The sequence below is a fragment of the Anopheles darlingi genome, chromosome 2 (assembly GCF_943734745.1).
Source record: "Anopheles darlingi chromosome 2, idAnoDarlMG_H_01, whole genome shotgun sequence".
NCBI classification, from domain to species: Eukaryota; Metazoa; Arthropoda; class Insecta; order Diptera; family Culicidae; genus Anopheles; species Anopheles darlingi.
In genome coordinates, this window is record NC_064874.1 from 77888557 (window position 1) to 77901056 (window position 12500).

The 12500-nt window shown below is 51.6% G+C and overlaps 1 protein-coding gene across 2 annotated transcripts in view; it reads left to right on the plus strand.

Moving 5' to 3' along the window:
• The window catches only part of LOC125960057 (uncharacterized protein DDB_G0271670-like), a 35779-nt gene that overhangs the window by 2172 nt on the left and 21107 nt on the right, over window positions 1-12500 (plus strand). For both annotated transcript variants that reach the window (XM_049693224.1, XM_049693223.1), the window contains exon 2: window positions 1332-1832. The gene's annotated coding sequence lies outside the window, so the exon portion shown is untranslated. The remainder of the gene's footprint in view (window positions 1-1331; window positions 1833-12500) is intronic.

Below are 12500 nucleotides of genomic sequence, written 5' to 3' on the forward strand. Positions count from 1 at the left end.
CGACCGTTGAAGTCCGTTCGCCGTAGCCCCGCGCTAGTCTATCTATAGTCTAGTCCTGCTGGGAGTGGTGACCTTGAGGACATTATCGTCCCTCGACGAGTGTTTCCACCGTAACGGCAACAGCGGCACTCCTTTCATTTGTGCCAAATTCCATTTCAATCGAGCGCATCCTTTTGGGTTAACGGTGGCCACAGGTTGAAGGCACGGTCCCACCCCCGATGGAGGAATACTCCTAGGAGAGCTGTGCATGCGAATTAGCCGAGACCGTACCGCTCGATGATGACGCTTGAAGGTCAAAGCGTTCTCCGAATGGCGAGGCGGAAACTCACGGATTTCCTCTGAAAATAATCCAAAAACGTCACGACAGATATTTGCGAAACATTTTCGTATAAAAGTGGAGTAAAAGAGAACGATAGATAGAAAAAGAGAAAACAGAGAGAGAGAGAGAGAGAGAGAGAAAGGGAGAGAGAAAGGGAGAGAGAGAGAGAGAGATAGACAAAGGCAGAATGAGGCTAATGAAAATGAAAGTGAAGAAGAGAGAGCGAGAGAACATTCCGTTTCCGGTAGGGGGATGATACCAGGGATCTGGTAGCGATGGCATGTTGGCTGGCTGGCTGGCTGCCTCGCTGATATTTGTAACAAGTTGGTATGGGAAGCCTTTTCAGTGCGACTGAACTCACTCACCGGCGCCCGGCGTGACTATTATTATGACTCCGTTGGCAAGGCTGCTCCTGGGTATATATAGGTGCCATGTGCTGTGCGTTGGCGTTGTAGCAGCTTCCGGCTGTCTGGCTCTGTCCCTGTACTGTATCCTCCACGTGTGCGTTTTAGAGCGAGCGAGAAGAGACCGAGTCGCCGAGACCGAGACGGCGTCTCCCGGAGCAACGGAAGAGCTAAATGAAAATATAAATTACATCAGGTTGCCCTGTCCAAAAAGGGGGATTGTGTGAGATGTATCCTTACCAACGGGACACATTCATCCTCCTCGGGTGAAGACATAGTAGACTGTGAAATAGAAATTTGCGAACAGTTCGAAAAGTCTGCCGCGGTGTGAACGGTCCAGAAATTGTGTTAAGGAACAAGACAAACTTGTTTTCACGCGTTGTCAGAACCAGGACCCGGTCTTAACCTGCCGAAATCCTCGTACCATTAAAGCGTGGAGTGGGAGGGAAGCAGAAAGCGTCGCCTAGTTTCAATTACTTCCTGTTCCACTTTGCCCTTTTCTCGATTCAACCAAACTACCAGGTCGCCCGGGTCCCCGGGCCTGCTTCGTCGTCGTCGTTTCGTCCATTTTTCTCATTTTCTTCTTTCATTCCGATCGGTTCTACTAGTTGATGCAGCAATCCTTCGTCTTCGTCGCCATCGTGCGTTGAGCGATCAAATTTATGGCGGAAGCTATCGTTGCGGTGACCTCCTCCTGTACCTTCACCTACCACGGCTCCTAGTGCGTGTGCGTGCACGCGGAACGTGCGTCGTTTCGTCGCGGCTTGTCTCGCGGCCTTACCGCCACCGTCTGTTGTGTGAAAAATCTCGAGGCAAAACTCGACTCAACCCTCCCACTTCCGGTGACCTATTCGGTGTTAGTGTGGGTTCGTGCGCGCGCGCGCGCGTGTGTGTGTTGGATTGTTGAATTGTAGGATGATCTGATGGTGATACCAGTCGGCGTACGTTAGCCGCCCGGTTGGTATAAATTGTCTCGGGGAGAGGAACCACCAACCAAGAAGAAGGTGTAAGAAGAGAAAAGGTGGACCAAAGGTCACCAGCATCATAAGACGACGGGCGAATCGAGCAAACCGAGCCGCGAGGAAGCAGAGGAAGAGGGCAGAAAAAAGGTAAGTTCGTTAACCGGTTGAATGGATTTTCGTTCGCTTTTCTCTCCGCAAGCCGGTAGCCGGTTGGAGGAGGCCGGTTTTTAGAATAGCATTTTGGAATGTTTTTCTTCCCGTTTTGTGCTCCGCGTTTTTCCATTGCGGTATCCAGCCCCGGTATTAACAGGTTACCTTACCTACCTTTCGCATTTTAACGTTAAGTTATTATGGAGCATTTTTTCTTCTCGACGTAACCATTTTGATAGTCTCACAGTTGACCTTTGTGTCCACCAGTTACGCTTAGCTGGTGGTGGTGGGCTCGTCTACGGCGCTAGATGACGGATAATCTTTCCTCAAAAGCGAGCGGGAAATCGAGGCGGGAAATTCAACCACAAGAGGAAAAAGGTTACTGAACTTGAATTAGCGGGGTTAACGAAAAAATAGACCCAGAGAACGTGAGAGAGAGCACAAGAGAAAGAAAGAGAGGGAGGGAAGAGGGAGAAAGATCCTAAAATATCTATTATTCGCCCCCCCCGGCCCGCATCTTGAAATGGGCCAAGGCTGCCTTCAAATGTCCCGCCATTCGAAAGCGCCAAGAGGGTTCGGTCCTCTGTCGTTGGCATATGTTTTGTGGATTTTCCATTTCCCTTTCCGGTCGATAGACTCTCTCTTCCCCCCTTCCCGTTTCCCCAACAAACCATGCCGGTTGTGCCCGGAGCGCGATATCCAATTTTCTCGTTCGCTCGCTCGCTCGCTGCCCAGTTCCTTTTCTCCTCAGGTTTCGGGCATTGGGACCGGCGACAGGCGATGGTCGAAACTAGCTTAAAAGCAAAGATCACACAATCGAATGCGGCCCACGACGCGGGTCACCTATGTAGATGTGTGCTCCCGGGGGGCGCCAGGGGGCGCATCATTCCCATGGACAGCACATCCTGTGACCTTCTTCCATCGAACCACAATCCTTGGGAGAGGAGGGGGGTCCCGACCTCGACCGGCGGTCGACAGCCGAATTCAGCTGCAGACATTTAGTTGGTGGGTGAGGAGAAGGTTGGGGGTGGGGGGGTTGGTTCTGAAGAAAATTGAAAACATTTTTCTCCGAATGGCTAGCGGGGTTTTTATGTTCGCCTTCGCCTTGGCCACTTATGCGCACGCGAGCACTGGACGCACCTTCTTCTTGCCGATCCCCGGATCCTTTGTTTCAGTTGCAGCTCCATTTCGATTGCGATTTTCGGGGGGCTGGGAGAGGACAACGTGCGTCTGGCCAATGTTGCGTTTTCAAATTACCGAATCCTCGACCCCCACCCTCGCCCTCGCCCAGTAAACAGACGGCCGCTTCGTGATGTGGTTACGGCGCATGCTGGCCGCTTATCGTCTGCGCCAAGGTTATGCGAACCGGATCGTGACCGTGGTTCGGTGGAATCGGTACGGTAAATGAGGTTTCCTTTTTGTTGGTTTTTCCAGCTTCCAGAGTGGTAAGGCCGGCGTATTACGATACCGGTGACGTGCTCTTGGTGGTTATGTTTTTGGTGGGGATATGGTAAGAAACGGATAAGAAACCCTGACACGAGCAAATGTTGGATTAAAATGCTGCTTTGTATATGTTGTAGGAAACCATTTAAAATGAACATTTTTGTGCTATTGGAAGGGATATGCATTGCGGTCTTTCAAATAATAATTGTTGTCAATACAACACTTTAATAACTGAATTCCTCACACGAATCGACGATTCATTCATCTGTCTGGTATTCACGATCCCTTGTAATTCTCACCTTAAAAGGCATCTTTCGAGGTGCTTGGCGGGCACCAAACACCCTCCATTTTTAATAGCTCTTCGCTCTGCCTAGACATCTTCATCTGCTCGAGGACAGGAACATCGTCATCCACTTACAAGTACTTCAGCTTCCGTGCACTCAAACCGTGCGACGGCCGGGGAGTGCACACATGGATGCATTTGCTGATGCAATTTGCGTGCAGTGTGCAGCATGGCTTATCAGTTAACCACCAGGCGGTAGCAGCATCAGCAGCAGCAGCACCAGCACCAGCAGAAGGTCCTTTAGCTCCGCCTGGTTTAGTCTGGTAGCATTCCGGAAGCACTTAAGATGGCGTACATTTGCAGAAAAAGGTTCCGTGCACACCACGGGAGCGACCACATTTTTCCCCGTCACGTTTTGTTTGCTTCTCCCCATCCGCCATCCGCGGCGCAACTGCCATTGAGAACGCATTCGTGGAGTGTTCCTTCCATCTTTCTCTCTCGCCCCCTCTCTCTCTCTCTCAGCCCTCCCGCATTGCGCTCATTATAGTTGTCGATTGAAAATGGGCCCGCTTCCGGTTTCCGGCAGTGGAGGATTTTAATGCTCGAGCTTCCGCCTTCATATCCATCCGGAATGCACGGATGGAAACCGGTGTTGGTTGCAACACCCGTACACCACTAATGGATACCGCAGCCGGCGTGCATCCGGACGCAACCGGAAGTGGGGAATCATTTTGGGCAGTCGCATGGTAGCAGTGTAAGTGTGGTGGTAGATGCTGCTACTACTGCTACTGCTGCTGCTCGTTATGTTGCTGCTGTTTCTGTTTGCTGCATACCAAGCGGTGTCTGTGTGTGTGTGTGGTGCTGCAGCCACCTACGGACTGTTGCACACGCCACGTTCGCCACGTTCGCCATGTTCGCAATGTAATGTAGGGAATGTTTATGGATGCATTCCCTGCGCTGAACTAACAATGGGCGCTGCATTTTCGGAATTCGGTCTCGCCGGACGGCGCTTCCTTCCGTGCGCTGTTACGCGAGGGACGATGACGCACGATTTCCGATTTACGCTAAAGTCTTTGTTAACGTTGAGTTTTGCAACAATAGTGAGCATTTTTAATGAAAATTCGTTACTACATTGTTGAGTGGGGATTATTTTTGGTTTGATTGCGATAACGAACAATGAATAGCTGTGGCTACGGATGTGATATTCGAATAGTGTAGCCATTATAAAGGGCAGCGCCATTCAATGTGCGTGGATGTATTGTTCTCCAACATTAACACATTGCCGTTATAGGAAAACCATTGACGCCTTTATTCCAGGAACATGCCCTGGTATGCCTTTTGTTGCTTTCGAAAAGCGACTGTTAGCAGCAACTTGTTGTTCCATCAATCGTTCCTCTAACAAGCGCTTCTAGTAGTTCCCTTCAAACATTCTAACAGGGCCGCGAAAAATGCGATCCAGCATCCAGAAATGCCTCATCCGCTTGCCGGAATTCCAGAATATGTTCATCGTTTATTGGATGAAACGTACGTTTCGCAGAAACCGGCAGTACGCGAGGCTTTCGCCTTTTTCGTAACGCAACGCGAAGACGACGCCGGTCTCCATGGGATTTTCCGGGGCCAAGGATGGGGATTACTCGCGCTAGGAAGCAATTGTTGGGCGGCATAATGAAGCATTGATCTGATAAACCAGCTCATAAATCATGATTTGCGAGAGTTCCGATCCGGGGAAGTAATCTGCTCGAGCATCCAGCCTAGGCGGCGGCCGGGCCTATTTGCTCGGAAGCGCAAATATGAAGAAGTGTTCGCCCTCTGGCGAACGTTCTTGGAGTCGTTCGTTTGTCAGTGAACACCAGCGTGTCGACGGATTTGCTGGTTGGATGAATAATTGTGTTTGAACTAATGCTGCTACTGCTGCCGCGAATCAAAGAAATACGCGCCGACCCTCTCTGGGGTGGAGTGAGAATTGACAGAAAGGAAAAGGATCTTGGCCTGAGAGAACATCCGAAACAATTCCTTCCTATCGCAACGGAGACGAAGGGGACGGAAGGATTTTTGACGAGGAAGTTCGCCGAAATGATGGACACATTTTATCACTTCTTCAATATCGCGCGAATAAAAGCGTGAAAGCGTTTTGCACCGCGCTTATCAGTTCCCAGGTCCCGTGATCCGTAAAGCTCCTTCGCCCTCCAGTAGCCCTCCGTCATTCAAGTGGAAATACTTTAAACGCCAGCCAATGATGTGGCCGCTACCGCCACACAAAATAAGGCATACCGGCACACAATACCTACGGGTTGATGGTCTCCGAAAACGGGGCGGAAAAGAAGGCGGGGTACAAGTTGAAATAAAAGCCTTCCGCGGGCCACTGACGAAAAGGGGGAATGAAAGTTTTCCGTCGATTGGGCGACGGCGTGGCTGTGGTTCAGCGAAAAACGGGCTGCGCTGCGCTTGAATTTTTCACGCTGCTGCTGAGCTGCTGAGACCAAAAGGCGCCATTGGCGTCATGCCATGGCAGGCCAGACCAGGCCCTGTAAGCGCCTGGCCTCAATTCGCTCGATACAATTTTCAAAAGTTCCGTCCTGGGCCCTGGGCCCCCTTCTGGTGATGGCGTAGTAGGCAACGCGCCCGGGAGTCAAGTTTTCTTATCGTGATTAATTGAGAGGTCGGTCGTCTTTCCGGCGGAAAAACTCGCGCGCGGAATTAATCGTTTCTCACTGGCATGGCTGCTCCAGAGGCAGGTGGTTGTGTTGCCGTTCTTTTGCCCTTTTGATGACCATATTTATGATGAATTGAGGCTTTCGCATAACCAATCGCTCCCAGGAACGAGTTTCGTTTTTAGTAAAGAAAACGAGAGATTGAGAGAGAGAAAAAGAGAGATGAGAGAGAGAGAAAGAGGGAGAGAGAGAGAGAAAGAGGGAGATAGAAGGAGAGACAGAGAGGCAGAGAGAAAGAGACAGAGAGAACCATGGTGGAAAATTTAATTTAAATAGACAACCGCGACGTTGTTATCTTGCTTTTTGTGCCGCGAGCGGCCGGATCATTGTTGGCAACGCTTCCCCAAGTGCGACCGAGAAGTTTCAGAGGTCGGAGAACACTTCTTCTTTAAAGTGCTACCGGAGCATAGCGCCCCCGGACAAGGGTTCCCGGACAGTGCTATTGAGTGAAGCAAGTTCACCTCGATTGAAGAGGGAACCTTCGCAAAGTTGTTGGCAAAATCTGGGCGTTCCAGGGGTTCCGGAGCTCGAAAGTCATATCTGGCAGCGGCACGGTACCCCCGGCGGCATGTCACGTACCGGCATTTCGAGTGGCCGGCTGCCTGTCTAGTGCCCTCACGGCAGACTGTACCACTTGCTGCGCACACCAGGACACATCGTAGCGCTTCGAGGCGCTGACGATTAGAGAATGCTGAGGAGGATGAAGCTTTCTTCAAGGACCTTCCCTGTGCGTCGCGCTCTCGCCTTTTTCGTCCGGTTCTCCCGTTGCCAGCTCGCCTTGCCAGGTCACCTTTGCATTGAAAGTATGGTAATGCAATAAATTCCACTTCAACTCCACCACCCGTGGAATGCACCGGTTGGGCGCGTTTTGGTGTCTGTTGGGTGATAGGTACCAGCATCGCCACCAGCAGAGGGCGCTCTCCGATTACAAGCCGGTCGATAGTAGACGAAAGGCAAACGAAACGGGATGGAAAAAATCGCGGAAAACATGTGTCATGCACAGTACAGCAACATCTAGCATTGATCCCTCTGGCCGTATCCTCCCGGGGGCATGTTCCGATGTTCGAGTAGCACCAGCGGGGATTTATGGGCCGCATGTCAACATGCCAAGATACACTGTTGCAAATGGGAATTTTCATAAACTCACAACCCGTCCCAAAACGAGCCAAGCGAGATTGGCCCCCGCCTTTTGCTGTGGGCGTTTGGAGAGTGATGAGTGATGAGAGACCCCCGGGAGTATCTTCTTTTCCGACCGACCAAGCGCTCCAGCGACAAATCGACTCGGATCGATTTTTCTGGCTCCGGCTTCGGCCTGACCTAACCTTCACCAGTAAACTCTTTACAAATTCCAAACCATACCGAGTCCTCACACAGACAAACACAGAGTCGAACACGGGCCGAGTTCAAGATACAAGGAACCGCATTCCGCATTCACCAAAAGCTAAAGCCAACGAGTGGCCCAACAACGACGACGAAGACGACGCAACTTTTCCGCTCGGTCATCTCACCTGGGACCAAAGGCCCCCGGGGCGCCGTTGGAATGTCTGCCCGCTTCGCCTGCCTTTCAGATCCCAGTTCCTCGAAGGCGCGGCGCGTGTACGGCGAGAATTTACGATCAAGACGTGTCCGGCAGAGATCGATGTGCCTTCTGAATCGCAGAGAGTAGAAACCGGTTTCTTATCCCCAGCAGCAGCAGCAGCCGGAGCAGCAGCAACAACCGGAGCAGCTCCGGATGAAGCGGAGAGATTTTACTTAAGACTTAAGGCTTAAGGAGTCGAACTGAGAGGCCCGTGGTCGGAAAGGGGGTTTTCGAGTTGGGAATTCTCCGACCTGACCGACCGAACATGAATGTGTAATTGATATTTAAGGAGCTACTCGTGCGCTGGGATTTTATGGCAAACGGTGCTGTGTTGTCGTTGTTGTTGTGGTGTGGTGCCCGATGCCAGTATCACCACAAGAATGTTGTGTGTGTGTGTGTGTGTGTGTCTGTGTGTGGAGCCGATGAACGCGTTTCAATTTACTTCCGAAACCTTCGGCGGAATTGGATTATTCGTGCGAGTAGATTACAAAGTAGATGCTCTGATGGTATTGGTGCCTGGTTCCAAAAGGCACACCAATTGCTGTCTAATATCATCAGACACGTCTCGTTTCGTTGATGATGACTAATGGATGACAAAAAATTCCAGGAAGTGGTGTATCGTTCGAATGCGGGGGAGGGGGTGCGTGTGTTCGCTCGATCGTTCCAAGGTACATAAAGGTTGCCAATGTTGTTCCTGGGAATCGTTTGAAGCATCGCATTCTCGCCCTAGCGCAGCAGCAGCAGCAGCACTTTGGTCGCTTTTCGCTGTGGAAATGGTTTTTTCCTTGTAAATTCATGTTTCGATTAGAAAATGCCAGCTAATGGCATCATGAAATCGAATTACGTACGCCGGCCGGGTTTCCTGCTGACAGCGGGCACCGTTTGTCGAGTGGCGTGTGCACCAAATTGGATTTCCATCATGGCGCACACACGCACACACACCCCGCCGTAGGCGTAGGTCTATGCGCGAGCCCAAGGAACCAACCAGGATCGTTGGATCCTCTTCTGTCGTGTGACGGTATCACTGCCGGCCAGTCACCGGCACCGGCCCCGGCCCAACAACCATCTAGCATGAATTGTCATTGCGTTGGCTTTTGCATTCATCCGATCATTTGTTTCGTTTTCTTTACTTTCACTCCCACACTACATCTCGCCACTTGTTTAGTCCTTTTCAGTGGCATCTTTCTGTTCCTACTTGGAGCCACTGGTCGGTTCAGATCCGGTCGGTTCCGTGCGCGTCCGTCAATCCGTCCGTCAAGACATTACTCGACAATGATTCGTGGAAATTCAATCAGATTTTCAAAAATAAACTCAATTTTCATTAGCAGCATACTGGCACACGACTGGCACGGCGGGTGAGTGACATTGCGTGGTGCGCTGCCGAAAATGGCTCCACCGGAAAACCCATGGTGATCCCGTTTTCCGATTGACAAACGAAGGGAAGCGGTTGGTTAGGGCGATCGGTGGCATTTTCCTCGAATTCCTCCGGAGTTCCAGGGCTTATTGGTGGTGCCGAAATGAGAAGCGAATGCTCTAATGCCTGGCGTCGCGTTTTGTTCAGAGGAAATTGCATTTAAACGCTTTTCGTTCGCACCCATTTGACGTTCCACGAACGAGTTGGTGTACGGATACCCCAAAAGCAGTGAGCACAACTTCTGGGTGTATGTGGTATCGAGGAAAAGCGGAACACATAGAACGATTTGTTGTGAGCGTGAAGCCACGAGATCGTTCATAAAAAGCTCACGATGAGCAAACGAAAGCGTACGGTAGTGAGAGTGCAAAAAACAGGACAGGAAATATCCTCAAGCAATCCCCGGGGTGGGGGAAAACGGTTCTTGTGAAAAAGAAAATAAAAAAACACCTAACCCAGCACCCTCTAGCGACACCACCAGCAGCAGCAGCAGCAGGAGCGCATGAGCGTTTGTAAATATTTCTCTCGTTATGATCTCCGTGATTCAATGACCACAACAGAAGAACCGGAATACAACCCTCGACGCTCAACGGATAGGTGTGTAGGTCGTGGGCTCACGTTTCACACTTCAACACCACCGCTATCGTCCCTGCACCGTGTCGCTGTGGGCAAGTAGCGAAACGAAAGGCCACTGGAAACGCCAGCAGCAGCAGCAGCAGCAGCAGCAAAAAGCAAAAATGGCGACTAACGACGAGGGAAGGGGATGGAAAACCACAAGTCAGGCAACGGCCGTCCCGTCCGACCTGGCAACTGGCAAAGCACAACCGGATCCTTGATATCTGGTCCGGGCTTGCTTCTTTTCCTGCACTGTTCGTATTTGCATAGCAAACGCTCACTTGTTCGCTTGCTGTTTATTGCTCGCCGGTGGCCTAGGGGATGTCCGATCGTAGGGGTGTCCGGGGATTGCAAAGCAACCGTTGCACCCTGCAGATGAAGAGCGGCAGGAGAAGGAGAAGCAGCTGTACTATGCATGGCGCCGATAACGTGTCGCATCTTGCAGCTGATGATGTTGTTGTTGTTGTAGCTGCTGCTACTGATGATGACGGTGATGGTGATGGTCGAGTGTTATCCTCTCAGGTGAGAGAGCGCGTCACGATGGGCCACGGTGCTACACGGTTTGCATGCCCGGGGCAAAGCCACTTGAGACGCTTCCGGTTGATGAGACGGGGTGAGCGGTGCCGAGTGGAGTGGCTCACGGTTCCAGGGATCATGTTGCAGAAAGGAACGACCCCGTTCTTCATTCCCGTGATGGCAGGTTGATGAGCGGAATCCAACAAGTGTTGTGTAGAGCTTATATACGTAGCGTGTGTCTGGCTGTGTGCGTGAGTGTGTTTCTGTGCCCCGGCAATTAAAAAATGATAACGAGGCCGCCCAGCATCCCAGCAATCCCAGCACAGTAACGGATCCCTTATGGAACGACAATGGTGAAAACAAAAGCGCTTGGGACCGGGCCGGGTCACGGCGGTCCGCATAGTCCGGGATCTTTCGCTGCGGACCCCTTTTGTCTAGTGCCGGCGCTGGCGTCCGCATAATCAGATGCTTTCGTCTGTCGTGACCTTCGCGCACTTCACGGCAGCAGCGGGCATTACAGCTGACGGAGAGAGAGAAAGAGAGAGCACCGGAGTACTGGGCCAGGGCTCGTAAATTATGGGCCAGTACACCACCGGAAGCGTGCCTGCCTGCCTGCATGCCCGGCTGTCTGTGCGCTCCTTTTTTGCAACAACAAACAACAAACCGGCACCGGCAGAGAAGAAGAAAAAGGAGAAGGAGAAGCAGAAGAAGAAAAGGGCGACGGCAACGGACGGCAGCAAATAAGCTGCTCTACAACAGAGCAACCCGCATCAGCTCAGCGTTGATGAGATGCGAACCTGAACCGTACCCCAGGAGCCCAGGAGCCCAGGAGCCCAGGAGCCCAGTCGCCACGGTCTCTGGCCGGCCTTTGCCGGCCGCAATGCCGATCTCTGTTCGACCATTCCCGGTGCTTTTCATATAAATAAAACCTTCCGCCTGGCACCAGCTGGCTGAGCTGAGGTTATGTGAGCGCCACACTGGCACACGACTGGCTGACGACGACGACGATGGCGTCCCAGTGTTTGCGAAGGGATGGTGGTCTTTGCCTCCCGCCTCCTCCCGCCTCCCCCTCCCTTTTTGGGGTGGATCAATATTTATGATACATACGCGCATTTATGTAAGCACTTTTCTGACGCCAGACGCAAATCGACACCGAACGGTGATGAGACGAACGGGGTGGGGGGCTGGCTGGTGGTCCTCTCGTTTTCATTTTGCCTTTAACGGCTCAACCGAGCAGGTGAACTGGCACAGACACGGCTGGTGGTCGCAGGTGACCCGATTCCGGGTTTGGGTTTTTTTTTGTTGCCCAACCACTCCATCCATCCGTGTTCCATCCATCGATCGTCACAGCCGTACGGCCAGGTTGGCCTGCTTTTGGTAGCGTTCGACAGCGTGCGCCTCCGCACACACACATACACACACACACATACAGTGGTATTTCCCCTTTTTGGTTTTCTTTTCGTTGTGTTTTTTTTCCTTTGGAGGGGGAAATGGGGGTCACAGAGGTCGAGGTTAACGCCGAGTTCGCAAAAATAAAAAAGAGTAACGAGACGCACACCAACAAACAAACAAACGAACAAACAAGAAGTAAAAAAAGGGCGAAGAAGATGAAAATATTGCGAACCATCCACGGGCGGGTCGTTTCCGTTCCCGACCTAGTTAGTTAAGGAAGGGGACGCCTGTCTTGGGGCGGTCGGCCTTTTCCCTGTTTTCCCACCCCTTGTGCCCCTGTGCCCCCGTGTGGCTCTGTGTATTGGCAATCATCGTAAGAGAGCGGGGTAAAATGGGGACAATTTGTTTTGCGAATGTTGGTCATATTTTAAACGGGGGGAAAAAAAACCCGGAATACGGCTAGGATCTGCGCTACTGCTGCTGGTGGTGGTGCTGGCACGGTCGCTGAGAAGGATTTTTTCGCCTCGATTTTGGGCTTTTGTTTTTTGGGGGCGCACGCGTTGGCGTCAAGCGTTGGCGGCAAGAGCAATAATAAAACGAGTAATAAATACATCCTGCTCGCTTCCAGGCAGAGAGAAAGCAGGATGTATCACGATGATGATGATCATTATGGCGATGGTAATGGTGTATAGGAATAACTTTCGATCATAAAGGT